Below are 27,918 nucleotides of genomic sequence, written 5' to 3' on the forward strand. Positions count from 1 at the left end.
CCCCAGTTCTACACATTACATTACTAGAAAACCTTTCCTTAAAAGTATCACCACACAAGACAAAACGACAAACAGCCACAACATCAAACATGCACAGCACTAAATCTAACCCTTACTGACATGCACACTCGCTACTACAATGTCATTTTGCACATATTCACAACAACCACCTTTTCAGTCAAACATTAATCTTTTGTGTACTCCTATTTACTTACATTGTATAAAACTTGAATTCAGCCAAATGTCTTTAATACATGAGCATTCATATATTTCTGCAGTCACTCATATTTCATTTTTACACACAATCTTTTTGACTAAATGAGTTATCAACTATTTTAATATTTTATATATATATATATATATATATATACATATATATATATATATATATATATATGTATATATATATATATATATACATATACATATATATATATATATATACATATATATATATATATATATATACATATATATATATATATATATATGTATATATATATATATATATGTGTGTATATATATATATATATATATATATATATATATATATATATATATATATATATATATATATATATATATATATATATATATATATATACACACACACACACACACACACACACACACACACACACACACACACACACATATATATATATATATATATATATATATATATATATATATGGATCTATGCTGATCCATTGAAAGTATGTTTCATTGAAATGTAAACCATCGAACTCACTTTCGTGAAAGTGCACTTTGTCAAAAATGCACTTTTGCGAAATACAAAATAAAAAAAAAAAAACACTAAATCACATTTATGCAGGGGGGCAAGCCCCCTGCACCCCCATATGAGGGGCTGCACCCCCACATCCCCCTACTTAAATATACTAACTGTGAGATTACACTACAGTGGGTAAAAGGATATATATTCCTTTATCCCCACTCTAACGCGTTTCGTCAAATCGGCTTTCGTGAAAGTGCACTTTCAAAGTAGTGCACTTTTGTGGAAGTGGGCTCGGCCTTCTGTTTGTCGATGAAATGTACTTTTGACAAACAGAAGGAGACCTATATATATATATATATATATATATATATATATATATATATATATATATGTACACATATATTATCCTTTCTCGACAAGCTTAGTCCTACTAAGCTAGTGGCCTGTTTTCACAGGAAATATAAAGTGATATTTATGCTGCTAGAGGAAATTTGGCCAAGGCATTGGATTACTTCCACTAGTCTTTTCAATAAGTGCCATAGAATTGTTTACATCCATGTGGGCTACCACCAACTCAAGCAAATGGGACCTTGGTTTAATGTCTCATTTTAAGGATGGATATAGCTATATATGCTTGTATGACAAAAAATAGCACACACACCAGAGCAAATGCCTCTCTGCTGACCGTAATAAAATATGTGTAAACTCCAAAAGCAAGAAACAGAGAGAGGCAACCACCAGGCTTCCAATAATCCAGTTTCATTGTAAAAATATATAAAAGTCCTTTAATTCGTGCCCTAGGTAAGCGCTTTCACTAACCGCTTCATTAGACCTTAAAAACTTTTAAACATATAAACACCTGCTTATATAGCAAGCACATGATACAGAAATAATTATTCAATCAACTTTTTTTAAAAGCACACGCTTCTTATAAAAACTTTATGCCGTGAGTTTCAAAAGGCTAATCCACTATCCGTCTACCAAATAAATGCTATTACTTTAACAGATATCAGTCACTGAATTAACCGGCAGCATAAAATTATACAATATTACTTATCTAAATGGATATGTATCTCTTTCTAACTAAAAATGTGTGCATCATAATAAACGAATAAGTTCAAATGCATTCTATATTCATGTCCTAAAATCAAAGGATCCGTTTATAATTAATGCAAATGTGAACGTTGAACTGTAAGATAATGTTGCATTACATACTGTGATAAATAAATTACTAAAACATTAATTGATGCAGCATAAATCAGAATAACCACCCTCTTGCTATGATATTTATGTAAAATACAACTAAAGGAAGCGTATATAGTGCATAGTGTTGGTACCACCTTTTCACATTTGTGTACCATGCACATCAAATAAAATGCACAAGGCTTTGTATACAGCACATACAAGGGAAAGAATTGTATGCATACCCAAACAATTACTTTATAAAATGAATGTATGGCCATATATAAAAGTATCTTCGGATATGCAATCAGATAGAATACCTAATAATGATAATGCTAACAGATACAATCATTTATTAATGTATGCATATATATGCAGGCAATCTGGAAGCATATGGGGTCTAGATAGTAATATATAGGGGGCCCAAATGGATAATAAAGTATTAATAACGATAATATTTATAATTATATAAAATATTATCAATTGTACAAAAATAAATGTACAGCAAAGACCTTAATATTATCTAGTAACTAAAGGATTAGACCTCAAGATGGGTTTAATCGAGGCCCTTTCATTAAGGCCTTTGCCTTTATCTGCCCTCATTCTCATAATCCAATTAACTTCCTTCTCTGTAGCATTCCTCACATTGCCTTGATGGATATAGGCATGAAATTAATACATTTAGGGATAGATTAGCTAAATGTGGTTATAAATATGCTGAAATAGAATATGGTTTGCAGAGTGTGAATTCCCTGAGACAGAGCAGAGCTGCACCATTCTACTCTGACAGAATAGAAGAATGTCATAAGCATAGAAGTGATGTTTTAGAATTGAAAGTACAGATGTTCTTTGCAGTAGACAATCAAGACATTATGGATGTCATAGAACATCATTGGCATGTTCTTACCACAGATATGGATTTAAGGAACATTGTGGGTGATAAACCAATGTATCAATTTAAAAACAAACCAAGTCTTAAGAGACTGTTATGTTATCCATCAGATGAGTCAAATTTAAAGAACCATACAGGGACTCATCCCTGTGGTAGATGTAATTTTTGTCCCTATATAAATGTAGGTGAAAGTTTTGTACATCCAGACACAGGTCAAATGTTCCATTTTAGAGTGTCAGCTGATTGTAGTACTATGCACGTCGTCCGTCTTGCAGTATGTCAGGGATGTTCCTCATTCTATGTCGGTAAGACTGATAAGGCCTTCCGTAATAGAATGAGGGGACATTTATATGCAATTAGAGTGAAATATAAAACAATGCTCTGGCGAAACGTGTACTGCTTAATGGTCATGAGCATGTCTTCCGATTCATGGTAATGGATACATTTAAATCCAAGATAAGGGAAGGCAATGTGAGGAATGCTACAGAGAAGAAGGAAGTTAATTGGATTATGAGAATGAGGGCAGATAAAGGCAAAGGCCTTAATGAAAGGGCCTCGATTAAACCCATCTTGAGGTCTAATCGTTTAGTTACTAGATAATATTAAGGTCTTTGCTGTACATTTATTTTTGCACAATTGATAATATTTTATATAATTATAAATATTATCGTTATTAATACTTTATTATCCATTTGGGCCCCCTATATATTACTATCTACACCCCATATGCTTCCAGATTGCCTGCATATATATGCATACATTAATAAATGATTGTATCTGTTAGCATTATCATTATTAGGTATTCTGTCTGATTGCATATCTGAAGATACTTTTATATATGGCCATACATTCATTTTATAAAGTAATTGCTTGGGTATGCATACAATTCTTTCCCTTGTATGTGCTGTATACAAAGCCTTGTGCGTTTTATTTGATGTGCATGGTACACGAATGTGAAAAGGTGGTACCAACACTATGCACTATATACGCTTCCTTTAGTTGTATTTTACATAAATATCATAGCAAGAGGGTGGTTATTCTGATTTATGCTGCATCAATTAATGTTTTAATAATTTATTTATCACAGTATGTAATGCAACATTATCTTACAGTTCGGCGTTCACATTTGCATTAATTACAAATGGATCCTTTGATTTTAGGACATGAATATAGAATGCATTTGAACTTATTCGTTTATTATGATGCATGCATTTTTAGTTGGAAAGAGATACATATCCATTTAGATATGTAATATTGTATAATGTTATGCTACCGGCTAATTCAGTGACTGATATCTGTTAAAGTAGTAGCATTTATTTGGTAGACGGATAGTGGATTAGCCTTTTGAAATTCACAGCATAAAGTTTTTTATAAGAAGCGTGTGCTTTTAAAAAAAGTTGATTGAATAATTATTTCTGTATCATGTGCTTGCTATATAAGCAGGTGTTTGTATGTTTAAAAGTTTTTAAGGTCAGATGAAGCGGTTAGTGAAAGCGCTTACCTAGTGCACGAATTAAGGGACTTTTATATATTTTTACAACGAGACTGGATTATTGGAAGCCTGGTGGTTGCCTCTCTCTGTTTCTTGCTTTTGGAGTTTACATATATATGCTTGCATGTCCACTATGATGGATCAGAATGTGACCACTACAAAATCACATTTGCAGTTGCAGCTGATTGAAATACTTCTGAGCCATTCATCCATTCTTTGCAATGGTACAGATCATAAGCACTTTCATTTTGCAAGTGGGAAGCTCCTCTATGCTCTCACTTGTGGAAGATCTCTATACACATCCTAAAGTTATGTATACCAAGGTCATGGATGCACAATTTTGGGGAAAGGAGAAACTTTCCAAAATATGCAACATAGTCTAGAGCAATTACTATTTTTGCTGCAATAAAAGCAAGCAATTTCCAAGGAAGCAATGATCAAGGAGCCTCCGGAGAGTCTTTATATATGTTCAGAACCCAGTCCAGGAAAGCAACATTGAGTTTGACAATCTAATGCTCAAATAATGGTCAATTTGATGATGTGTACAATATAGATAGATAGATAGATAGATAGATAGATAGATAGATAGATAGATAGATAGATAGATAGGGATATGTGTCTCACTAAGAATGAATGCTCAAAAGAACATTGAAGAAAATGTTGATAAAAAAAACTGAATAATGAAAACAACAAAAGCAACAAAAAAAATGAAAAATTATATTTTTTGCAGGAAGGCAATCCCCTTTACACCCTCACACCCCTCTAATAATTATATATACCTACTCTGGGATCACATAGCAGTGGGGAAAGGGCAACCACAGACCCTGCTGACCCTGATGTTACACAAGGAGTTGCCTGCAGGCAGAAAAGCATGCAAAACAGCATTTAATACTTATTACACACACACACACACACACACACACACACACACACACACACACACACACACACACACACACACATATATATATATATATCTAATTGACGTTACCAAAAATGCACGTAACAGAAACTTACATTGTCGAAACCATAGAAATGAAAATTCACTACAACGAAAACTTATTATACCGAAAGTCAGTACATCGAACAACAAACTCCACTTAAAAAAAAAAAAAAAAAAAAAAAAAAAAATTGAACTCAAAAATTAACCTTTAACACCCACCACAACCCTTGCAAATTATATATACCAACTCCAAGATTGCAATAAACTGTCTTTCGGCTTTTCCAGGTTAGGGGTCGCCACAGCGGAACTCCGGTCCGCTAATGATTGGCAGCAGATTTGTACGTGCTGGCTTGCCGGGCCTAATGCACAACCTTCAACGAAGGAACACCCATTCACCCATGTCGACACAGAAGACAATTAACTGAGAATCAAACGTGCAACGTCTAACTGTGAGGCGACAACGCTACCTCAGCACCACCACCGCAGCATCAACTCCAAGATTGCAATACAGTAGGGAAAAGGGTAAATTTCCCGATCTTCACTGTACTGCGATCTCCATTTAGAAGCTCCAAGTGCTGTGTAATGTTCACAGCCAATAATTCTTTAAATAAAAAAAACACTGCAGCTCCTGTAGACTAGGGTACCAGAAGTGTTGTTTCATATCTGAAGATATCTGTTCGATGTACTGACTTTCAATATTACAACCTTTCATTGTAGTGAATATTCGATACTGTGGTCTCAGTGATGTAACTTTTGGTTATGTATCTTTCCGGTAAACACAGGTAGACCCATATATATATATATATATATATATATATATATATATATATATATATATATATATATATGGATCTAGGACTGTTGAACGAAAGCTCAACAGTCCGAATCCAACATCACCGAACACACTTTAACGAAAGTGCTTTTACCGAAAAAGTACTTTCGTTAAAGTGCATCAAAAAAAGAAAAAAACAACAAAAAAGTGTTTATGTGCCCCCCACACCCCCCTACTTTAGTATTCTCACTCCGAGATCGCACTACAGTGGGGAAAAGGAAAAAATTCCCTTACCCGCACCGTATTACGATCTCCACAACAGTCATTCCCCCACTATTTATTTATTTATTTATTTATTTGCAGTTGGTTTACCAGGATAGTCCATTGGGCCAAAAGAACCCGTTTTCAATGGAGTCCTGGGGAGAAAAGCTCCAATACAGACAAATTAGGTGCATACAAAAATTACAAAATGATTGTACAGAGTAGAACATAAAACATTTAAGCTCACAATTCAAATAGCATTCAAATCAATACAGTATGATGAGGATTAATGAGAGGTAAGTAAACTGAAACAGTAATGTGATATACATTCAGAGGAGTTATTCAAAGTAGACATCAAATGACATTACAGAGTAGATATACTGATGGAACATAAGCTTTGTTAGGTAGAGATAAGTATCAAAAGTGTAAAGGATGATGAGATATCATAAATTTATGAGGGGAGGGAGCAAGAACAATCCCATTGGGACCTCAGGTATGTATGAAGAGAGTTTTTGAACGTGTACCGGTTTGAGGTGGTACGAATGGATGGTGGGAGTGAGTTCCAGAGGCGGGCAAGATTGAAGGATAGTAAGTGTTTACCTGAGGGATGAGATGGTTTATGGACTTCTAATAGGTTTTGATTGTTAGACCTTAATACTCTATTTGGTAGGTGAATTTTGAAGGCAGAAGACAGGGAGGGACAAAGAGAAGGACTAAGAATGAGCTTGTGAGCGAAATTCAGCTGTATATAAGTGAGCCGATTATCAATTTGTACACCTAGTAGCTTAGTTTCAGACACTAGTTCAAGGGGTGAGTTATTTTGGCTGGTAATTGAGAAAGAGTTTATATTGAAGGAAGTGGATTTGGAGGGGGTAAATACCATAAGTTTTGTTTTGGAGGCATTGAGTGCCAAGTGATTTATTTTCATTCACTGTTTGGTAATTGAAAAAGCTTCCTGGGTAAGTGTTTGGAGCCGAGAGGAGGTGGCAGAGCAGATAATGGTAGAATCATCTGCATATTGGATGATGTTTGCAAAAGGAATTGATTTGTGGAAATTGTTTATAAATATATTAAAGAGGAGGAGACCAAGAATAGATCCTTGAGGAACTCCAGTGGGGGTACTAAGGAAAGGGGAAGTGGCCTTTTTCCATATTACAGCTTGGTATCTATTTGATAGATAGCTGGAGAACCAATTTATGGAGGAGGGAGAGAGGTTAAGTTTTGACAGTTTGGTTAAGAGCAGATTGTGTGAGATAGTGCTGAAGGCCTTGGAGAGGTCAAGTAGTAGGGTAGAGACAATGTGGCCAGAATCACGTGCTGTGTTAACAGTCTCAAGGAAGGACAAGAGGGCTGTCATAGTGCTGTGATTTGGCCTGAATCCATGCTGTGTAGGGGTTATAAGGTTGTTGTCTAAGAGATGTGGCAAGAGTTGAAGGTGGACACACTTTTTCAGAAGTTTAGAAATAGGGGACAGGATAGCAATAGGATGAAAGTTGTTAATGCTACAATTGTTGCCTCCTTTATGTAGGGGGATGATGAATGCTTGCTTCCACAGTTGGGGCACAGTGCATTCATGAATAAAGCGGTTGATTAGAATGCTGATGGGATAGGCAATAGCATCTGTGACTATACTTAGGAAGTAGGAGGGAATGTTGTCAGGGGCATTAGTACAAGGCTTCAGTTTCTGAAGGATTTTCTTTATAGTGGAAGTGGGTATAGGTTTTAGTGAGAATAGAGAGGAATGTGGAGAGAGAGAATTTGAGGGGGGTGCGAGTGATGAGGCAGTTAGAGTAGTGGATAAGGTGGAAGATAGGCAGTGTGAGGTGGAATTGGGGATAGGGTTGTTAGTGGGAGAGGGAGGGGGTGTATTAGATAGTGAGGTGGGGCATGTGAAGGAGGAGGTGAGTTTGCTAATGGAGTCGATGAAAAAGGAGTTAAACTGCGTAGCTAAATCTAAGTCAGGGCTATTTGGGTCTGTGGTTGGGTTGTGTGGTTTGCTGGGGTTAAGGAGGGTGGATATCCCCTTCCAGAATCTTTGAGGGTTGGTTTTATTATTGTTTTGGAGTGTGAAGAAGTATTTTTGTCTATCTGAGGTTATTAGCTTTTTTACTTTATTTCGAAGGGTTTTGAATGCAATATGATGTTCTGGGGTCTTAGTTCTCAGATAGAGTCCCCAGGCTTTGTCTCTAAGGCGCATGGTTGATAGTGTGGTTTTGGTTAGCCAGGGGGCTGAATTTGTTTTGATTCTTTTTGTTCTTAGAGGGGCATGGGAATCAAGTATTCTTAAGAATGTGGAGTTAAAGTGAGCAACTGCTTCTTCTAATGGAAGTGTCTTTAGATTGTTCCAATTAATTGCTTTCAAGGAATCTACAAAGATTGATGGGTTGAAGCTTTTGTCGTTACGAGTAGTAATGTAGTTGTGGGTACGGTAGGAGATACAGGGGAGTCGATGAGTAAAAGTAGGCAGATGATCACTAAGAGGGTCAGGAAGAGTACCGCAATCTGAAAAATAGTGGGGATGTGATACTAGAATCCAGTCAAGGATGGTGCCACAGGAGGGGTCTTTTGATGGGTGTGTTATGGTGTTGATTAGTTGGGAAAAGTTATATAGGTTGATGTTACTACCTCTGGCTGCAGGCATGGATCTAGGACTATTGAACAAAAGTTCAATAGTCCAAATCCACAATCACCGAACAAACTTTAACAAAAGTGCTTTCACCGAAAAAGCACTTTCGTTAAAGTGTGTTAAAAAAAAAAAACATTACATTTACGTTTTTGCAGGGGGGCAAGCCCCCCTGCACCACCCACAACCCCCCTACTTTAATATTCTCACTCTGAGGTCACATTACAGTGGGGAAAAGGGAATTTTCCCTTATCCCCACTGTAGTGCGATCCCCGCAACGGGCATACTTACGCAAAAGTGCTTCTTCAGTGAAAAGCACTTACGCGCAAGTATGTCCGGCTGAATCTGTTTCGGTGATATTGCCATTCAGGAATCCGTACGGAGGTGTAAGCATGCATGTGTGTAATAGTCAGTCAGTTAGTTTAAGTTTAAAGCTCATGCGATCCATCCTGATGTGTTTGTGTATAATAAACTACTTAAATGAACACACAGCCTCATTGTTTTATTGAATATATACACAAGATGAGTGACACGGTGTCAAGATGGGATCCAGAGTCAAAAACCATGAGGTACACAGTTAAAGTTGGAGGAATATACAGGACTGGATCATCCCTATTACTGAAATGACTCACAAACAGGTCAGAAACGAATTCCAGATACTAAAACTCGCTTAAATGATTAAACATATTCCAAATAATTACAAAAACTTTTGAAACTATATCCAAATTGCATAAAACATATAAAAAAGGGAAAATGACTGCATTTTTTTGCTATTTGTTACTTTTTCACATTAACTAAAGCTATTCAAAGTATCCAAAGTGTGCAAAGTGTTGCCAAGTATATGCAGCATTACAGTATAATTATTTTGCAGAGCACAGTCATTTCAAAGAGATTTTATGCATTTGAATATTATTACAAGTTCCTGGTGTATGTGCATGTTCGTACATAATTCCAAGGGCCATATTTGCATTGTGTTTATACATAATTAGTTGGCATGGCAGAAGGATTTCTCAGACCAAGTCTGCTTGTGTTTGATAATATTGCAGAAAAATTGGAGAGTGTTTGTGCAAGAGTATGCTATTTTCACACAGGCTGCTTTTTCTGACAAAGACACACTTACAAAGGCATTTATTCTGTTTAATTTAGCTGGTTCAGAAGCCACTGAAAGAAAGTGTTCATCAGTTCATTGGTGTGTACTAAGCTAATGGCCCTGAAGCTTTTACAAGCCTAGACCATAGAAGTGCCCTGGCATCATGTGTATGTATAATTTGTCTATGCACCTGCTGTGTATGCAGGGGCGGGGGAAACCACCATATAGTGGTACCGGCTGAAATAATGTGTAACCCCCAAACAAATATTATAATAGAAAGGCACTTATTTTACACAAGGGATCAAAAGCCTGGTAAAACTTTTGCAACATATATAACTGATTTGAGAAACAAGGCAAAAACTTGCAGATTTGGTGATTTGAGAGATGAGTTGATAAAAGACAGGCTTGTGTGCTGTATTAAAGATGATGTAGTGAGAAAGATTTTGCTTCGAAGCAGTGATTTAACATTTAAAAAGGCTGTTGAGATTTATCAAATATATAAGCTCACAGAAAAGCACATAAATATGCTTACAAATGAGAAATGCATACTTCCAGTACCTTCCACTGCTAATGTTGATAGTATACAGCACAAATTTAAATGATACAGGCCTAAGGGCATGGCCCCCCTCTGAGCCTTTCTAGCAAATTCTAGGGCAGCTTCAGTGAAACCCAGAGCCTTTCTAGCAAGTTCCAGGGCAGCACCAGTGAAATCTCAGTGAAGCACAAGGGTGACTTAGCAAAACCTGTAGCTAGCCGCATAGTCAACTGTTGTAATTGTTGTGGTAATCATAAGCCTAAAAGAAAAAAGTGCTTAGCTTTTGGTCAGCAGTGCCACAAATGTAAAAAGTGGAATAATTTCAAAAGGCTTTGTAAATCAAACAAGGCTCATTCTTTCATTAAAAGGGAACATTCAAAGAGACAAGTTGATCAATTAGAAAGTTGTGTTGGTGTGTCAATGCTTGGCAAAACAGTCAATGCAGTAGATTTGTGGGCAAGAAACCAAGTATTTTGTACTGTTCTGATTAATGGGAGACCTGTAGAGCTCAAAGTTGATACTGGTCCAAAGTGTAGTTTTATGTCAGCAGAAACATTTGCCAAAGTAAGTGCTGGTGAGAAAGTTGATCTGGCAAAGTGTGCAAAATTTGTTGCTTATGGTGGTGAAGAAATTCAAACCGAGGGCTCAGTAGTGCTTTCTTGTCACTCTGCTGGGAACAGCAATTACTTGCAATTGTACATAGTCAAAAGGCATGTACAGTCATTGTTAGGCCTCAGGTACAGTTTGAAACTGGGACTGCTTTCATTTCATAAGGTTCACCATGTAAGCTTGAAGGATAACAGCTCAAATAATACCCACACTATTTTTCTGACTATGCTGATCTTTTTAAAGACAAACTAGGCAAACTCCCAGTTGTGTACTCCATAACGTTAGACCCTGAGGTAAGGCCAGTTATCAAACCAGCACAGAAAGTTCCAGTAGCTATGCAGAACAGTCAAGGCTGAGATAGACCAAATGGTGCAGAAAGGAGTAATTTGTCCAGTTGAAGAATCAACTGAATGGGTATCCTCCATGGTAGAAGCTCATAACAAAAGCTCAGCTGATATTAGAATATGTATTGATCCAAGAAATTTGAAGAAAGCACTAAAATGACCTCATCTTCAATGCACACAGTCAAAAAAGTTGCTACTCTTATGTCAAATGCCACTGTTTTTTCTGTCTTAAATGCTGTGACACTGCCAGCCCAGCTATCTGGAATTTTGTAAATAATTATATGTCATATGTGAATAATAATATGATTCATATGCTTGTCTTTCAAATGTAAGAGAACTGTATGTTATGTATTGAGCTTAAAGAATGTAACCACAGTATACCCTACTGGAAAAGAACAGAAATGTATATAAACTAGATGCCTGTGCAAATGTATGTTTTTATGGTAGAAGCTGGAACATACAGAGTTAATTTGCAAAACTTCAAGGAAATAAGTAGAAATCCAAGTGTTTTACGATTTTGTTATCTCTCAGTTTCAGCTCAGCACACACACAGTGTCTAGACTTTTCTATTGTCTTGAAACAGAAATAATTACTAGGTTTCAAATGTAAACATGCTTAATTGTTTTACAACTTCCTGTTCTGAGAAAACATCTGAGAGATATGTACTTCTCACACAGACATGATAAAATTCTTAGTTTCTGTTAGCCTGGGAACTGAAGGCAGGTGACAAAGAGTGATGTCATCCAGGCTAACCCAGCAGTAATGTTTGATAGTAATTTAAGAACTCTCTCAGAGAAAGACTTGGCATTTTGTATCTTGTCTTGGACCTAGATTCATCCTCTCATCAGTACTTGCCTTGCTAATAGTAAGTAACTAGGGAAAAGTAATTTCTTTTAGATATAGATAGGAATATACCAAACACCCAGACGTTGTCCTTAAAGAAGTCAGCAGGATAATAACCACATAAAACGTAAAAAATATGATGAATTTAAAAATTTATGTTTCTAGGTTAGACTCTATTCTTTTACATATGTTTATGCATATATGATAGTTGTCAATCCAAAGTATATCTTTTTAGTATATATATTATGCTATATGTGTGTAAGTGTATCCATCTATAAAGAGTTGATTAGTTAAGTGTGCAAATTGATTGATTGTTTAATGAATGTAAAGCTTTCATATAAATTGGATTTTGTTTTTTACATAGTTATATGTCTGATGAAGCGGTTTGTGTACCGTGAAAGTGCTTACGTTTTTATAATAAATTCATCATATTTTTTATGTTTTATGTGGTTATTATCCTGCTGACTTCTTTAAGGACAACGTCTGGGTGTTTGGTATATTCTTCATTTGACTGCCTGTTGGGATAGATAGGAATATAGTAAAGATTAGTTTAGATGTTTTCTGTATTTATTTGAGACTGTCTGGAATGTTGTTTTAAAATATTTCCTGTGATTCTGAACTATGTAGTTACTGTGTTGCTCAAGTATTGTCTTGTTCTTTTATTATTTATTATTAAATATATTTAAAGCTATCTTTGTGGCTGATATTTGTGAGACATATTTAAGCTCTTAGAGTACTTGCATATGTATCTGGTGACACTGTACAGGCCACTCATAAATAGCCTTGGTCTTAGTTACACTCACCATTTGGATAATAGTAACATTACACAGTAGGATTGGGCAACCTTTGTAAGGGCCTTAGAGTATCTGATAAGTAGTGGTTGGTGGCAGTGATAACTACCTTATAGTCTTGGCAGAAGGGGGAATAGCTAGCAAACCTGTGCCAGCCTTCCACAGGGGTATCTGTGTGTTTGTAAATAAATTAAATCTCAAAGTGTGTTTGTGTGTGTGTGAGTGTGTGTGTGTATGAGTGTGTGTGTGTGTGTGTGTGTGTGTGTGTGTGTGTGTGTGTGTGTGTGTGTGTGTCAGCTACTTGGACAGGGGCACGAAGCACTTGTTGGACAGAGTGGGTGCTGGAGGTTTTGGCTTGACCACTTGGCTGAGATCTTAACCCCATAGCTGTGCCATTGGGGAGTCTTATTGGGGATCTGGGGAAAGAGGCAAAAACCAGCCTCAGACTGACTGTGTTCTCTGTGTACACTTAAGAGAAATTGCACTTTACTGTGTGTGTACTTGTCATCCTCCCATTGTGTATGTCCCTCACTGTTGCCAGCAGTGAGCATTGAGGCTCCTTGATTACTGGGCCAGTGCAGGGGCATCAAAGATGCAAAAAGTTAATTTTGGCAAATTTTGCTTCACCAAAAATCTTCATTGCTCACCACTTTCAGTACACCATTTGTAAGGTATAGATTTTTGAGAATGCCATTTGAAATATATTCTGCCAGTGAAGCCTTTCAACATGTGATGGAGCAAATTTTTTTCTGGCTATCCATGTGCTATTATAGTAGATTATATTCTTGTAGAAGGCAATGGTGAAGTTGGACATGATAGAAATCTCAGGAAAGTTCTGGAACATGCTTGTGAAGTGAATCTGAAGCTGAATCCTCGGAAATGCAAGTTCAGGCTACAAGAAGTTATGTTGGTCATTTGTTTACCAGTTCAGGCTTATGACCAGATCCTTCCAAGCAAATAGCAATTCTTGAGATGCCAGCTCCAGACAAAGTACAAGCCCTAAAACATTTTCTTGGCATGGTCAACTATTTGGGCAATTTCATGCTAGATCTGAGTCAACTTTCAGCACCACTAAGAGAGCTGACACGCAAAGATATAATCTGATCCTGGTCAGAACAACACCAAAGAGCATTTGTTGTCCTGAAATAGAAAATTGCCAGTCCACCTACTTTAGAATATTATGATGTTCACGAACCAGTAACTCTTTCCTGTGATGCTTCTAAGGTTGGTCTTGGTGCAGTCATTCTTCAAGAGGGTAGACCAGTAGCCTATGCATATAGAACTTTAACCCAAACTGAGATGCAGTATGCTCAGATAGAGAAAGAACACTTAGCATTTGTGTTTGCATGGTAGAAGTTCCATGATTATATTTATGGCCAACCTATTCAAATTGAGACTGACCACCAACCTTTAGTCACAATTTTGAAAAAAACAGTGCAGACAGCTCCTGCTAAATTGCAACGCATGATGCTCAAATTGCAAAAGGACAATTTTAATCTTGTTTACACAAAAGGAAACATCTTATCCTGTTGATACTTTATTCAGATCACCCAGAAAAACCACTGAACAGCATGAAAATGAAAAACCTGATTTTGAAGTCATGGAAGTGAGAAATCTTTCTTCCACGTGTCTTGATGAGCTTAGAACTCACACAGGTTCAGATCCAGTTCTCCAGATGCTCAACCACTTTATCAGTCAAGGATGGCTGTCAAAACAATCTTGTTCACCAATAGATGTGCAACAGTATTTTCCTTACAGAGATGACATTTTGATGGAATATAGTATCACCATGAAAGGTCCAAAAGTGATTATTCCAAAATCCTTGCAACAAGAGTATATTAAAATCTTGCATCATGGCCACCCAGGAACTGATTCTACCAAAACAAGGGTGAGAGGTCTACTATTTTGGCCTTCTATGTCAAAAGACACTGAGAAAGAACTCCCATCTTGTTCTGTTTGTAATATTACTAAACTACATCGACAAAAACAACCACTTCAGTTAAGCCAGATTCCTGAACTACCTTGGTTGACAGTAGCCACTGACATTTTCGAGTGGAATGGTCAACATTACTTGGTGTTAGTAAACTCTTATTCACATTGGTTCGAGATTGACGTACTTCCTAATTTCACATCCAGTACTGTCATTACCAAGTTGAAGAGACATTTTTCTGTCCATGGTAGTCCACACAAAGTCATTTCTGACAATGATGCAAAGTGTACAAGTCAGCAGTTTAAAAGATTTGCTGAAATGTGGGACTTTGTTCATGTTACAAGTAGTCCTGAATACCAGCAGTCAAATAGCTTGACTGAACGTGTAGTTCAAAGTTCAAAACAGCTGTTAGAGAAATTGAAACGAGACAATACTGATGTTTTTCTAAATCTCCTGAATCTCAGAAACATTCCTCACGATACTCATCTTGGTTCGCCTGCCCAGAGACTTATGTCGAGACAAACCCAGTACCACATTACCAATCAGTAGCAATTTGTTGGTTCCATGTGCTAAAAACAACAAAGCTGTGAAAGCTCAACTCTTGAAAAAGCGTTTGTCCCAGAAGTCCTACTATGATGACCAGCAAACCACTCTAGCAATTAAAAGAAGGGAGATAGTGAGGACGTAGACAACAAAAGGTTTTGATCAGATTGGATTTGTAAAAAGTTTCTGTCAATAGTTGAGATCGTACATTGTGGAATCACAGGGAATGGAATTTTGATGTAATTGGAAGCATTTATTACCGGTGTCCGAGCCAGTGTTACAGCATCTTGCCTGTAATAAAGACTCCAATTCTCAGAGTGACTTATCCAATGTTCCAGTACTACAGGACATTCCTGCAGATATTTCTGTTCCTGAGAATATTCCTGAGAGTCCTAAAGCAGAACATTCCCAGGAGACTGTCCCTGCTGCTAAACCCAGTCCTAACTATTACACTACAAGATCAGGTTGCATTTCCAGGCCTAGTTCCAGATGCATGGCAACCTGGGCATGAATGTTGTTTTGTTTGTTATTGCCTGTATAATTTGCATGCCTATTCAAATGTCATTGTTATTGCAAGACAGCTCAGTAAAGAGGGAGGCTGTAGATCAGAGTGTGTGATATACCTTTAAGAAGCTTTCCAGTCAGCAGGCACATGCATATAAATACTGAGCACGTGCAAGCAAGAGTGCCATTTTGTAGTGAGCAGCCAAAGTGTAAGCATGCATGTGTGTTGTAGTCAGCCAGTTAGTTAGTCTATTTAAGTTTAATGTTCCTGCTAGCCATCCTGATGTGTTTGTGTGTAACAGACTACTTAAACGAACACCCAGCCTCATCTTCTTATTGAATATACACAAGACAAGTGACTGGTGTGACTCAACAGATCATCCTCATGGTGGCTATTATATTTTAGATTTTAAAATGTTTAGATTAAAAGAATAATATATTGTGGACAAATGAGCAGACTCAGGATGCATAGACCCTACCCACAGCCTTATTTTCTCAATAGTGACAGTGGAGGTAGTGTTGGTATATTGAATTTGACTTATATAGCCAATAAAGCAAATTTGTCTCTGAAGGTGGGTGTGGAGGCATAAATCACACAGCAGTTATTTTATCTATTTTCTTAGTTAGAATATTTACAAAACAGAGTTGGGATCATGATTAAGGTCTTTACTTCATAGATATAAGGTACAGGGTTTGATTCTAGCTTCTGGTTATTTGCTAGGCTTGTAATAGTCTGCAAGCTGATAGCGTAGAATTTACCTATGAATACAGGAATAAATGACATCTGAAGAATATGCCACAATTTCAGCATCACAGTTTTTTAAGATGTTAAAATTAAGGGAATTTTGAATGTCAGTATATCAAATGAGAACATGATAGCACCCTCATGTACAGCTGAAGAGCAGCAAATTAATTGGGGAGGCAGTCTAACAGATTGTGGGTGTGTGACATGCATACAAAGGATAGCCTGATTCATCCCTAGATGACATTGAAACCAAGTTGGCATTAAAGAAACTGAAGCTAGCATTGACATATCTGGAGCTTGAGACAGCTGAGAGAATAAAACAACGTGAGATGCATGAAGATTCAGAGCAAAGCAAATAAACAGAGAAGTTGCACCGGGATGAAAAAGTAATGCTGGTTCTTCACCAACCTCATATGAGTGTTGGAGAGGAGAAAGCCAAACACTACATACCAATATCAGTTCCAAATTATTGTGGGAGTAGAACCTATAGCCCTCTGCATCAAGATGCAAGAATGCTACCTGCTGTGCTACTAACACTGCTTTAAAATTCTATACTACAATAGTGATACCATTTGCTAAACAAAACAGTTGCACATTTTAAGCAGACTTAGCATGAGCAGCAATAAACTTCTCTTCCCTTGAAGCTCACAATTCCTTGAAAATGCACTTGAAAATAAATTCACCTAACTCTTAACTAGGGCATTTCACTCTCTCACAAACCTCAACCTCTTAGTGCAAGAAATCTGGACAAAGCCCAACATAAATAGGGACAGATTATAAATATTGCTCTCATGAACTTAGAACATTGCTAGAATAACGGGATTTATGTTAGTATGCATTTTTCCAAAGGATACGACATCTAAAACTCAAATGTCTGTCATTATTTATCAACTTCAATCCTTTTTAGGAGGAATATGGGGCAAAATTCTAGACATTCTTTAAAAACCTGGACAGCTGAGGGGTATGCTACCTCCTCCTTATACAGACACACATACGCACTTGGCTATTTTGTCTTCTGCTACTGATTAAGGTTAGAAGTACAACTTCAGAAGCTCCACCAGAGGTTTTCTGCAAAAAGAGTTACAGTGATATGACCTGTCAACATTTCTTACTAGTATCATACCCATTGGAGTCTTGTACCAGTGAAGTCCTGCTGCCTATATTCCATCTAGCATAATTATTCTATTCCCTGGTGAACTTTCTCCATACATTTACTTCTTTATGATCATATATGACAATGTTCTACACATGCTTCCTATAATGTTTCTCTATATCCCTCCTTTCATAAATTTACCTGTATATCCCCTTATAGCTCCTCTTCTTTCTTTGCTAACTCAATAATGTTTAGTTAGGTTAATGCCTGCCTTACAGGCTCAGTATCTGTGACTTTAGGACTCCCTGTGTTATGAGGTGGCATGCTTAACTTGCTGAGTGTGCTTTGTGGTTTCAGTTACTGTTCATAAAGGTTTTATCTTCTCAGCAATCTCCTAGCAAACAAGCTATTTTCAATGCAACTTTGGCTTAAAAACAAAAAAACTACACAACTTTAAGAGAATTTCAAAGAAGCACTGAAGAGACCAAAGTATTCATGTTTTGTGAGGGTCTGCAGCTGGTGCCCACTGCTCTAGTGGCTGGTGACATTAAAAAAAAGAAAAGATGTGTGAGGAATGTGTTTTAATTTATTTTATGAGCTACTAGAATCTTTCATAAAAGCTGCAGCATTCAGTAAATAAAAGGCATAAAATGAAAATGTAGCAAATAAAATATCAAATTAGCAGATTATGATTACAGTAAGGCAACAGAAAGCGAAACAAGAAAATTCAGAATTTCAGATCAAGGCTAGACATTATAGTTCTTGTAGCAGGACTGACGTATACATTGCAAAGCGTATTTAAAAAGAATAACTCATTTGAGATAATCTTACTTTTGTGAAGTCCAGTAACCGTAACATATTGTAATGCAGTGTTATTAAATACACAACATAAAACAAACCTAAATTAGTAGACTGCATAATAAAACATGCTGCATCTAAGGTTTTAATTGATAAATTAATTAGAATTCAGGGTAAACAATTTCTTATCACCAGTGCCAATGAGCATAACCTGAACACATTGTGTCTTAATCCACTGCTGATTTAGTTATATGCTTTTTTATCACTGCATTTGTTTCTGAAGCCTTGTTTTTAACAATGCAATGATGCATTCCATATCACTATTTTGATCTAGGTTCTGCAAACTTGCATAGTCTATCCCAATCAGCTGTTTGCACACTCCAAACTATACCAGGCATTGATATCTACTAGTACTACTACTACTACTACTAGTGGATTAACTGAAAGCTGCTACAGCAAGGGGATTAAATGTTTTACTCGTTCCTTATAAAAAGTTATTTTGATGGATTAATATGGTTCAATTCTATTTACCATGGATATCAGTTAAAACATTTTTCTAACATTGAATGTGTGGCTGGCAGACTCTTTTGATGTAGAACTTTGAGGAACAAGAACTTTTTAAGACCCAACATGAGGAACATTCCTCCTGATGAGGTACACTTAAGAGGTATAGTTCAACATGAGGCAGTCATATGCATTATGTGCAGAGGTACTATTAGGTATTTACATTGCGCGACGAGGCTGAGTGGCGAAATAGCAAGTTTGCTGAGAAAATCAATGAAGCAAAACCAAATTAAAGAAATAAATAAAATATTCACTGCTAAAAAAGAACACTGGTGATATCGAACAGGAACCCATAAAACAAACTTTAAACTTAAGACAATGGATCATTCCAATACATAATAAACTTTTTTTTTTCACTTTTAGTAGAGTTTCTGTTACACATGTACCAAAGGACAAACTTGGAACTGTTCGTATAGTAATCAGTTCCTATTTGCAGAACTAAGCATTTAATCTGAAGTTAGAACTACAGGAACAAAGAGGTCAACACTTCAATCTGATTGGTAATCAAGAGGGAAAGTGAGTTTTTATCTGAAACAGACACATTTTCTGTCAAATCCGTATGCTACCCCACCTGTCTTTTTTTAAAACAATAATCTGAGATGCTTTTCTGATTTTCTTTGTATTCTTAGATAGTGGCTTAATTCGCAGGCATTATTAGCAGTTATTTCTCAAAGTGACTACTAAAGCAGTGTTTATAGTTTATACAAAAATGTTTCCTTGTCACTAACATTATCAATCAATGATTTAGCATGTTAATAATTCCCCACTAACTTTCCTGTGATGTCCTGTCTCATGAAATCATTCCTATTTCTTTCAGTATACCTCAGCTGTAGGTCTTGAAGGCGCCAAAGCGGTATAGTTAAGACTTACTTGTTAGCCTAACAAGTCAGCCTGTCTACCATTTTGGCGACCTTCAAGCCCTACAATTGCAGAAAAAATATTACCTTAGTGGTCAACACAGTGTCAATCGCTCAAACGCAAATTCCTGCAGTTCTCTGAGTGCTAACCTTGGCTCGGTTTAGCACTCCAGGAGTTCAGGTTGTCCAACAAATAATCTTTTTTTTTTTTTCTCACAAGCATGATTCAATGAAGAAATTCTCTATTGAAACTTTCACAGTAACGCATCTAACTACAAGGGAGATGCAGCTGGAAGAGCAATTTGTGATCGTCATACAGATCAGCTGACTGCAACCTCAAATCACATCTCCAATGCACATTTCACTGACACACAGTGCAGTCACAGTTAAGCTATTGATCATGGAAAAAAATGCACTGACTGTGCATAATCTTTTCCACGATCGACAGCTCAAATGTTTTAGTGCAAGCTTAACTTTGTAAGGTAGTTAAAATATAATACAGTGTAGGACAGATACTGGGATTGACAACTTTAAAAAGGGGGTGGCGGCGCCCATGCCTAAATCCGCCACAGATGCAAAGGGCGTTCGTAAAGAGGAATGATCTTTAAAAAAAAACTCTTTTTTAAATTACAATAAAATTAGCCGGTTCCAGGGGGGGTGCAAGTGCACCCCCTTGCACCTGCCTGCGGGCGCCCTTGGCTACTAGATACCAAAGGTAGTGGTACTGTCTTCTGTTGAGAAAGTAGGTGGCAAATGCTTTATTAGAAATTTTCAGTAGGGTAGGTTTACCAAGAGAAAAACTGACAGATAAGAGGTGCCAATTTAATGTAAGTGTTGTTTAGGGAAGCATTCGGGGTAAAGTATTTAAAGCCTATCCCCTGCCATCTGCAGACTAACGATCTGGTGGAGAGGTTTAACTAAAGACCATGTTGAGAATATTCACAGGCAAGTTCAAGACAGAGTGGGACAGGTATTTGTCTCATCTCCTCTTTTCATACAGAGAGGCACCCCAAGAAGCCACAAGATTTTCACCTGTTGAGTTGCTGTATGATCACAAGTTTAGGGGGCACGTGGACTTAATTTATGATGAGTGGGAGGGTGATTGTCATTCCCACAAGGAAATCTGTTGTGGAGTATATCCTAAACTTCCGGACCCAGAATAGGGAACTTATGGGGATGTCACAAAAACACCTAGCCCTAGCACAATAACACAGCAAAAGGTCTGGTATGACTGGACAGGCAAGGCTAGAGAGTGTTCTGTTGGACAGATGGCAATGGTGCATATTCTTATTAGGCACTCTAAATTGCAAACAGCACAGGAGGGTCCCTTCACCACTATGGGAAAAGTAAGTGATGTTAGCAACATGGTATAGTTGTCAGCCAGGAGGAAGAAGCACAAATTCTACCACATTAACATGACAAAAATCCTGCTATGATACAGAGATGCTCCTATGGGTGTCTGCAGTGGGGTTAAAGAAGGAGATGGAGAGGGATCTTGTGATAAACCTTCTCAGTAATGCTTAGTCTGACACCACAGTGGACAAGATAGCCCTTTCAGAGCAGCTACCTCTTACTCAGGTTCAACAGATCTGGACAGGAAAAGTTTGAGGACATGTTTACTAGTAATCTGAGGGTACTTACCTAGTGGAGTACTATGTGAACATAGGACACCAGCAATTCATCAAGCATGCCCCTTTCAGGGTATCTGAGTGGGGTAAACAAATGCAGAAAAAGGAAGTGCAAGATCTGTTTAATCTAGGGTTAATCTTGGAGACCAGTAGTCTCTGGGCCTCACTAGTAGTGCTAATGCCGAGGGAAGATACTAGCACCAGGTTCAATGCAGACTTAAGAGAAACTAAATAGCCACACAAAGCCAGGTGCTTATCCCATGCCCAAGACAGATGAAGCCTTAGAACAGTTGGGAGGGATAAGTACTTTACTATTTACCTGGCCAAGGGTTATTGGCAGGCACCCTTAACACCTGCAGTGAGGAAAAAGACAGTTTTGCCACCTCTTTTGGGTTATATGAGGTTTACTAAGATATCCATTTGCATGAGGAATGTTCCGGTATCCTTCCATATACAGGTATATTGCATCGTAATAGAAACGGTGACTATGCTCATGCTTACCCAAATAATACTGGAATCTATAGCCAGTCCTGACAGGAACATGTTTGCGTATTATAGGTGTTGGTCAGAATAAAAAGGAATGGACTAACTATTAAGTCCATCAACTGCCAGGTAGGGATGGCAGAAGTGTTGTGTATGCATAATAAAGTGGGTGGGTGGTAAGATTCATCTACAGCCTGTCAAGATGGAGGTCATTCAAGAATGACATTAAGAAGCAGGTGAGAGTATTTCTAGGGCTTAGCAGGATATTATGGAAAGCTTGCTCCAAGCTATAGTTTGATAGCTACTCCCCTTACAGGCCCCACCAGAAAGAATAGACCAGATAAAATTGCCTGCATTCCAGCCTCTAAGCAAGCATTCCAAGTGCTTAAAAAAGCCTTGAGTGGATCCCCTGTGCTAGCCATTCTTGATTGCAATCAAAAATTTATCATGCAGGTAAATGCTTCAAACCACAGGATGGGGAAAAAGAGCACCATATAGGACATCTCATCCACAGACTTCAGCTTAGGAAGGAATCCTTTGCAGCTGTAGAAAAGTAGTGTTTTGGCATAGTCTGGGCTCTATAAAAAAATTCAGCCCTATCCGTATGGCAGAAAGTTCACCATGGCTACAGACTACAACCCTTTAAAGTTGTTACACAGGGAGACATCAAAATGGAAAGTTCCTTAAATGGAGCTTAGCACTACAATCCTGTAATGTGACTGTCCAGAATAAGAGTGGTACTATTAATGCTCATACAGATGGTCTGTCAAGAAATGAAAAAGGAATGTTCCAAAATAGTACATCCTAATCTCAAGCACCATTTTTTAGAATGTCTTAAGGAAACGTTTGAGTTCTAGACTGGGAGAGAAGATATGATGTCTGGAAATAAATATGACACTGTTTTCTAAACCAGAATGTAACAGATTTATAAGCTGTACTTAAGCCTTTTAAAACCTACAGCAGATAAACTAAAATAAGTGATTTAATTTGAAATATGTGCGCTTCTCAGTGGCATGAGAAGATGGGTGATGTTGTGAGTTTTTTGTATGAAATGTATATACAATTTGTAACTAAAGTCATAACGTTCTTCAGATGAGAATTACAGAATTTACATAGGATGTGAAGATGTAACCATTTTGCATGATGTTTGCAATATCTCTGGCTATTCCTAGGCCAAGAAGCTAAAGGGACACAAAAGAGCAATTAAACAATTCTATAAAGGCAACAGCTAGCCAAGGCCAGGAAAACAAGCTCATTAATACATGAATGTGACACTCTGTTGCCTATGTGGTCTCTATGAAAAGATATAAACCAAATAGCTGAGATTGAAAGAAGAAGAAAAGGCAAAACTATACTGGTGCTTGTGATGTGCAGGCTTGTGAGTTTCCTGCATTTTGTCACTGCCCGGTACGTTTGGAAATTCAGCTACTGCAGCTCAGGCTTAGTAATTCTTTCAGTTTAGAATTGCTAAGAAAAACTCTAACTGTAGAAATATGTTTTTCTTTGTTTCTTGGACTCTACTTGCTCAAAAGGAAAAAATATAAGTGGCTAATATCCCCTAATTGTGTGCAGTAAGCCTCAGATGAATATATCACTGAATGACCAAAAATAAATACAAGTTCAGATGAACGAATAGGAAACTTTACTGAGCTACTTAATTGAAAGATAAACTCTTGTGCCTACTACACTATTTTCAAGAGTTGTAGACTTCTTCAGATCAAAGTTAATGCCAGAGTAACATTGTTTTTTGACTGTGTTTCTTATTTGAACAGTGCCAAGGTCAAGTTACATTTCAACAGTTTGAATAAAACTATCTTTCCATCCCTACACTCAAACGTTTTATGCAAATCAGGATGTGGGAACGGGAGGGTGTCAGAGTCAATCTCAGCTAGGGGGTAAGTGTAGAAGATAAACAATGAATGATAGAGATCATGGGGAATGATTCTGGCATCTGAATGTGTAAAAGACAAAAATGGTGTGGACTGGTCATGTTGGGGTGGCTCTGGTCTTTCACACAAGTATTGGGTTTCATCAGATCAAGTGGCTGAGTAGGTGGAGGTCTGTGGTGGTTACTGAAACTGTGTAGCTCTGTATGGAGGGCACACGAACTATTAAGATATGGGGCTATGCAGTCTGTGATAAATTGAAATAAAATTGCATACGGTACTAACTAGGTAACCAAACTAGGTGAATTTTTTATAACAACAAAAATTCTGAATCTATAGTTTAAAGCCATGGATGTGAACAAAGAGGAAGTAAGACAATGTTCCATATCAGAAGGCATGCAAGCTTAAAACAAGATGGACGACAGAAAAGTTTGGACTGGAACATGGAATGTGTGAGTGTCATTGTATGGTCTAACTAACAATATTCAACATTTATCAAATGTGATAATAATACATGGTAAAAAATGAAAATGAGGCAACCTAAAGGGTTTTTTTTCTCTTTTAGGCAGGATTTAATCTAAGGTGGTAATATTTGGGCCTTCAGTAAGAAATTGAAACTCGGTTTGCAGAAAATGTGAGGAAGAAGGTCATTTATGGTTTGATTGTCCATCATTACAAGGAGAAGGAGCATGAACTTTGTAATGAAAAAGGTAGAGAAGAATGAAATGAATGTGAGGTGACAGTAATAGATAAGACAGGAACAAAGATAAGGTTGAAAATTAATTTGTAGATGATAAAGGGGAAAGAGGTAGAAGAAGAAAAGGAGTTAAGAGAAAATAATATGGATACAGTCTGTATAGAAGGGTTGAAAGTTTATAAGGAAAGGATTGTGGTTCGCTTCTGGAACTACTTGTAATGCACTGCAAACAGACAATGGAAGTACATAGAGTTTGAAACAGGATCTAAGAATGAAGGAATAAAATCTATAGGGGAAAGAATAAAATATAGAAAATAAATGCTGAAACATGATAGAAAATGATACAAAAAAAAGAAAAGGTTATTGCTAATATTGTGGCAGTAAATGCAAACATTATAAAATGGTGTAAGGAAACTAGTAGTATATAAATAATGTAAAGATAGCTTTATATGTGTCATGGGTACTAGATTTTTAGCTAAGGTCAAAAGAGAAAGTCTTTGAAGTGTATGAGATAAAGAGAATAAGTGGAATTTGGACAGGATACTTGTTTAGGGATTTCAAAATTAATAAGGTAAGATATAAAAGTGTTGGGTGTAACAGTAAGAGTACAAAGGATGTTATTTATAAGTGATATAAGGACAAATGTAAAACCTATAAAATTAATGGAAGTATATGCCTACACAATAGTGGGAGAAAGAAAAACTATTTGAAAAAATCAAAAATATGTGATGGTAAATATGAGCTTCATGGTGGTGAGAGAGTTGAACTGTAATTTAAGAAAAAATAAAGGGAAAATTACACAGGATATAAAAATGTGAGAGAAAGTTATGAGATATGGTACACTGAATACAGGAAAAGACTACAAGATCAATGGGAGAGGAACTCTGAAAATAGAAACCGATTAATTCTTGATATCAGAGAATTTGAAGGAGATACAGGAACTTAACAGATGGCAAATTTTACAGATGATATGGTGGTGTGAATTATAGCTGGGGAAAATGAGGAGTGACTCTAGAAGGGAAAGCCATAAGAAGATTGACAGTAGAAATTAGTACACATATGTTATTTAGAGTGAAAGAGACATGTTGTGACAAGGTCATATGTCAGTGAGCTTGTTTTAAAAGTCATGGCCACAGTGACTGATAAAGTTTAAGGCAAGATATAAGAACATTTATGTAGAGAAGGCAAAAGAGGTTAGAAAGATAAAAAAGAGGAATATAAATTTTTACTGCATAAATATCAATAGATAGTGGAAGCAAGGAGAAAAGGTTGTTTAGGAGTTGAAAGGGAGTTATTTGAGAAAAGCAAAGGAAAAGTTAAAGAGGGTTAAAGGCAGAAATTACTTTTGAGAAAAAAGAAGAAAGAGGAGGTATTGCGTTTTGGTTGTAGTGCAAAATGTCAAACATTCACTTCATTGGCACGTCTGCCCTAGTGTGTGAAATTCTAAATGCACATTTGGTCAATATATGTATGGTAGAATCATTGTGTGAGAGGAATATTGTCCATTTGGATGTTGGCATAGAGGAGAAGGTACATGTTGGGAGGTGATTTAGTGCAGTTACTTGGTATGCACTGGCAGTTATTAATTTGTTCAGGGGATTTCTTCTTTCTTTGAGTTTGTGTGACAGAGGAGTTGGTATTTGTAAGTCAAGGGCATGTAGGTTCTTGCTCCCAATATGATGGGTAAAAGGGGCTTGCCTCTTGTTAAAGCACTTGTTTTGATTTATTTTTGTTTGTAGGGATATTTACGTTTTTTTCATTGTTTTCTGTCAGTATTTACTGCATTTAGGTTTTTGTGTGTTTGTCTTCTGAAATTTTGTTGCTTTTTGTGTGCCAATGTTTCTGATATAATCCACCTTTTAGGTAAAGAAAGTTAGTATAAATAAAGAAATAGATGATGAAGAAAAGGTGATGAAGCAAACGGGATGTAATAAAAGTAGTGACAAAATATGCAGAGAAGATACACAAAGAAAATTACTTAAGAAGAAATGTGGAGTGTAAATTAATTAAAAGTGAGTCATTAAAAATAACAAAGAAATAAATAACAAGTACTGAACTGGAAATGTTTTAAAGGAATTAAATGAAACATCTGCACTAGGATCAGATGACATAGGATATAATTTTTGTAAAGAAATGATGGATGAAGACATGTATTTTCATATAGGTAATCAATGTTTTTGTTGAATAAAGGTATAAAGGATAAAGACGTAAGAAGTAATGAAAAAATATTTGGAAGAGAGGAGATAGCCTTTTTTTGAAAATGGATGCTGATAATGTTTGGAAATGCAAATTATAAAATATTTATGAGAATATTGCAGAAAAGGTGCTAGGAGGTTTTAGAAGGTGTTTTCTGTGAAAGTGTGTATGAGGAGCAAAGGAAATACTGAAGAATGTTAACAAATATAAAATGTGATGCACTGCATAATACAAAAAAAGCAAAGATAACTTGGTAACATGATATGGCTGAGGCTTTTGACAATGTGAATCATTTTCAAGTGAGGGTAACAACAGGTAACGGAGAAAATATGAAGATATTAAGTTCAGTGTATGAAAATATGTGGGTGAAAGTAATAGTGAATGGATGGCTGGAGTGAAAGTTAAGGAAAAAAGGGATTCAAACAGCGATGCTCAATAAGTGGAATTATTTTGCTTTGCTAATGAATGCTGTTATATGACATTGTTTAAACACCTTGCGTGAGGTAAGGTGAGAAATAAGGGAAGAAATAAAAATGCCATTATTTATGCCTTATGCAGATGATTTAGAAATTATAGTAAACATAAAGGATGGATAAAATTAAATACAGGAAAAGGTAAAGATGGATGTGGTCAAAATAGGAGGAATTTATTTTACAATGAATGAGGTGTGTTAGAATAATATGTAGGAGACAAGGGGCCCAATTCAAAAAAACTTGATCTCAGTGTAAGTGACTTACTCTTGTATAAAACTGCCCTGATTCAAAAAAAACTAGCTCTTGATGTAAGCTGATTTACTCTAGTGTATGGTTTATCTATGAAGCAGGCTTACACTGGGAACTAGATTACAAGGGACTTACTCTTGGTGTAGATGACTTACAACA

This window comes from Protopterus annectens, chromosome 3.part1 (assembly GCF_019279795.1).
Source record: "Protopterus annectens isolate FY-2018-M chromosome 3.part1, PAN1.0, whole genome shotgun sequence".
Taxonomy (NCBI): Eukaryota; Metazoa; Chordata; order Ceratodontiformes; family Protopteridae; genus Protopterus; species Protopterus annectens.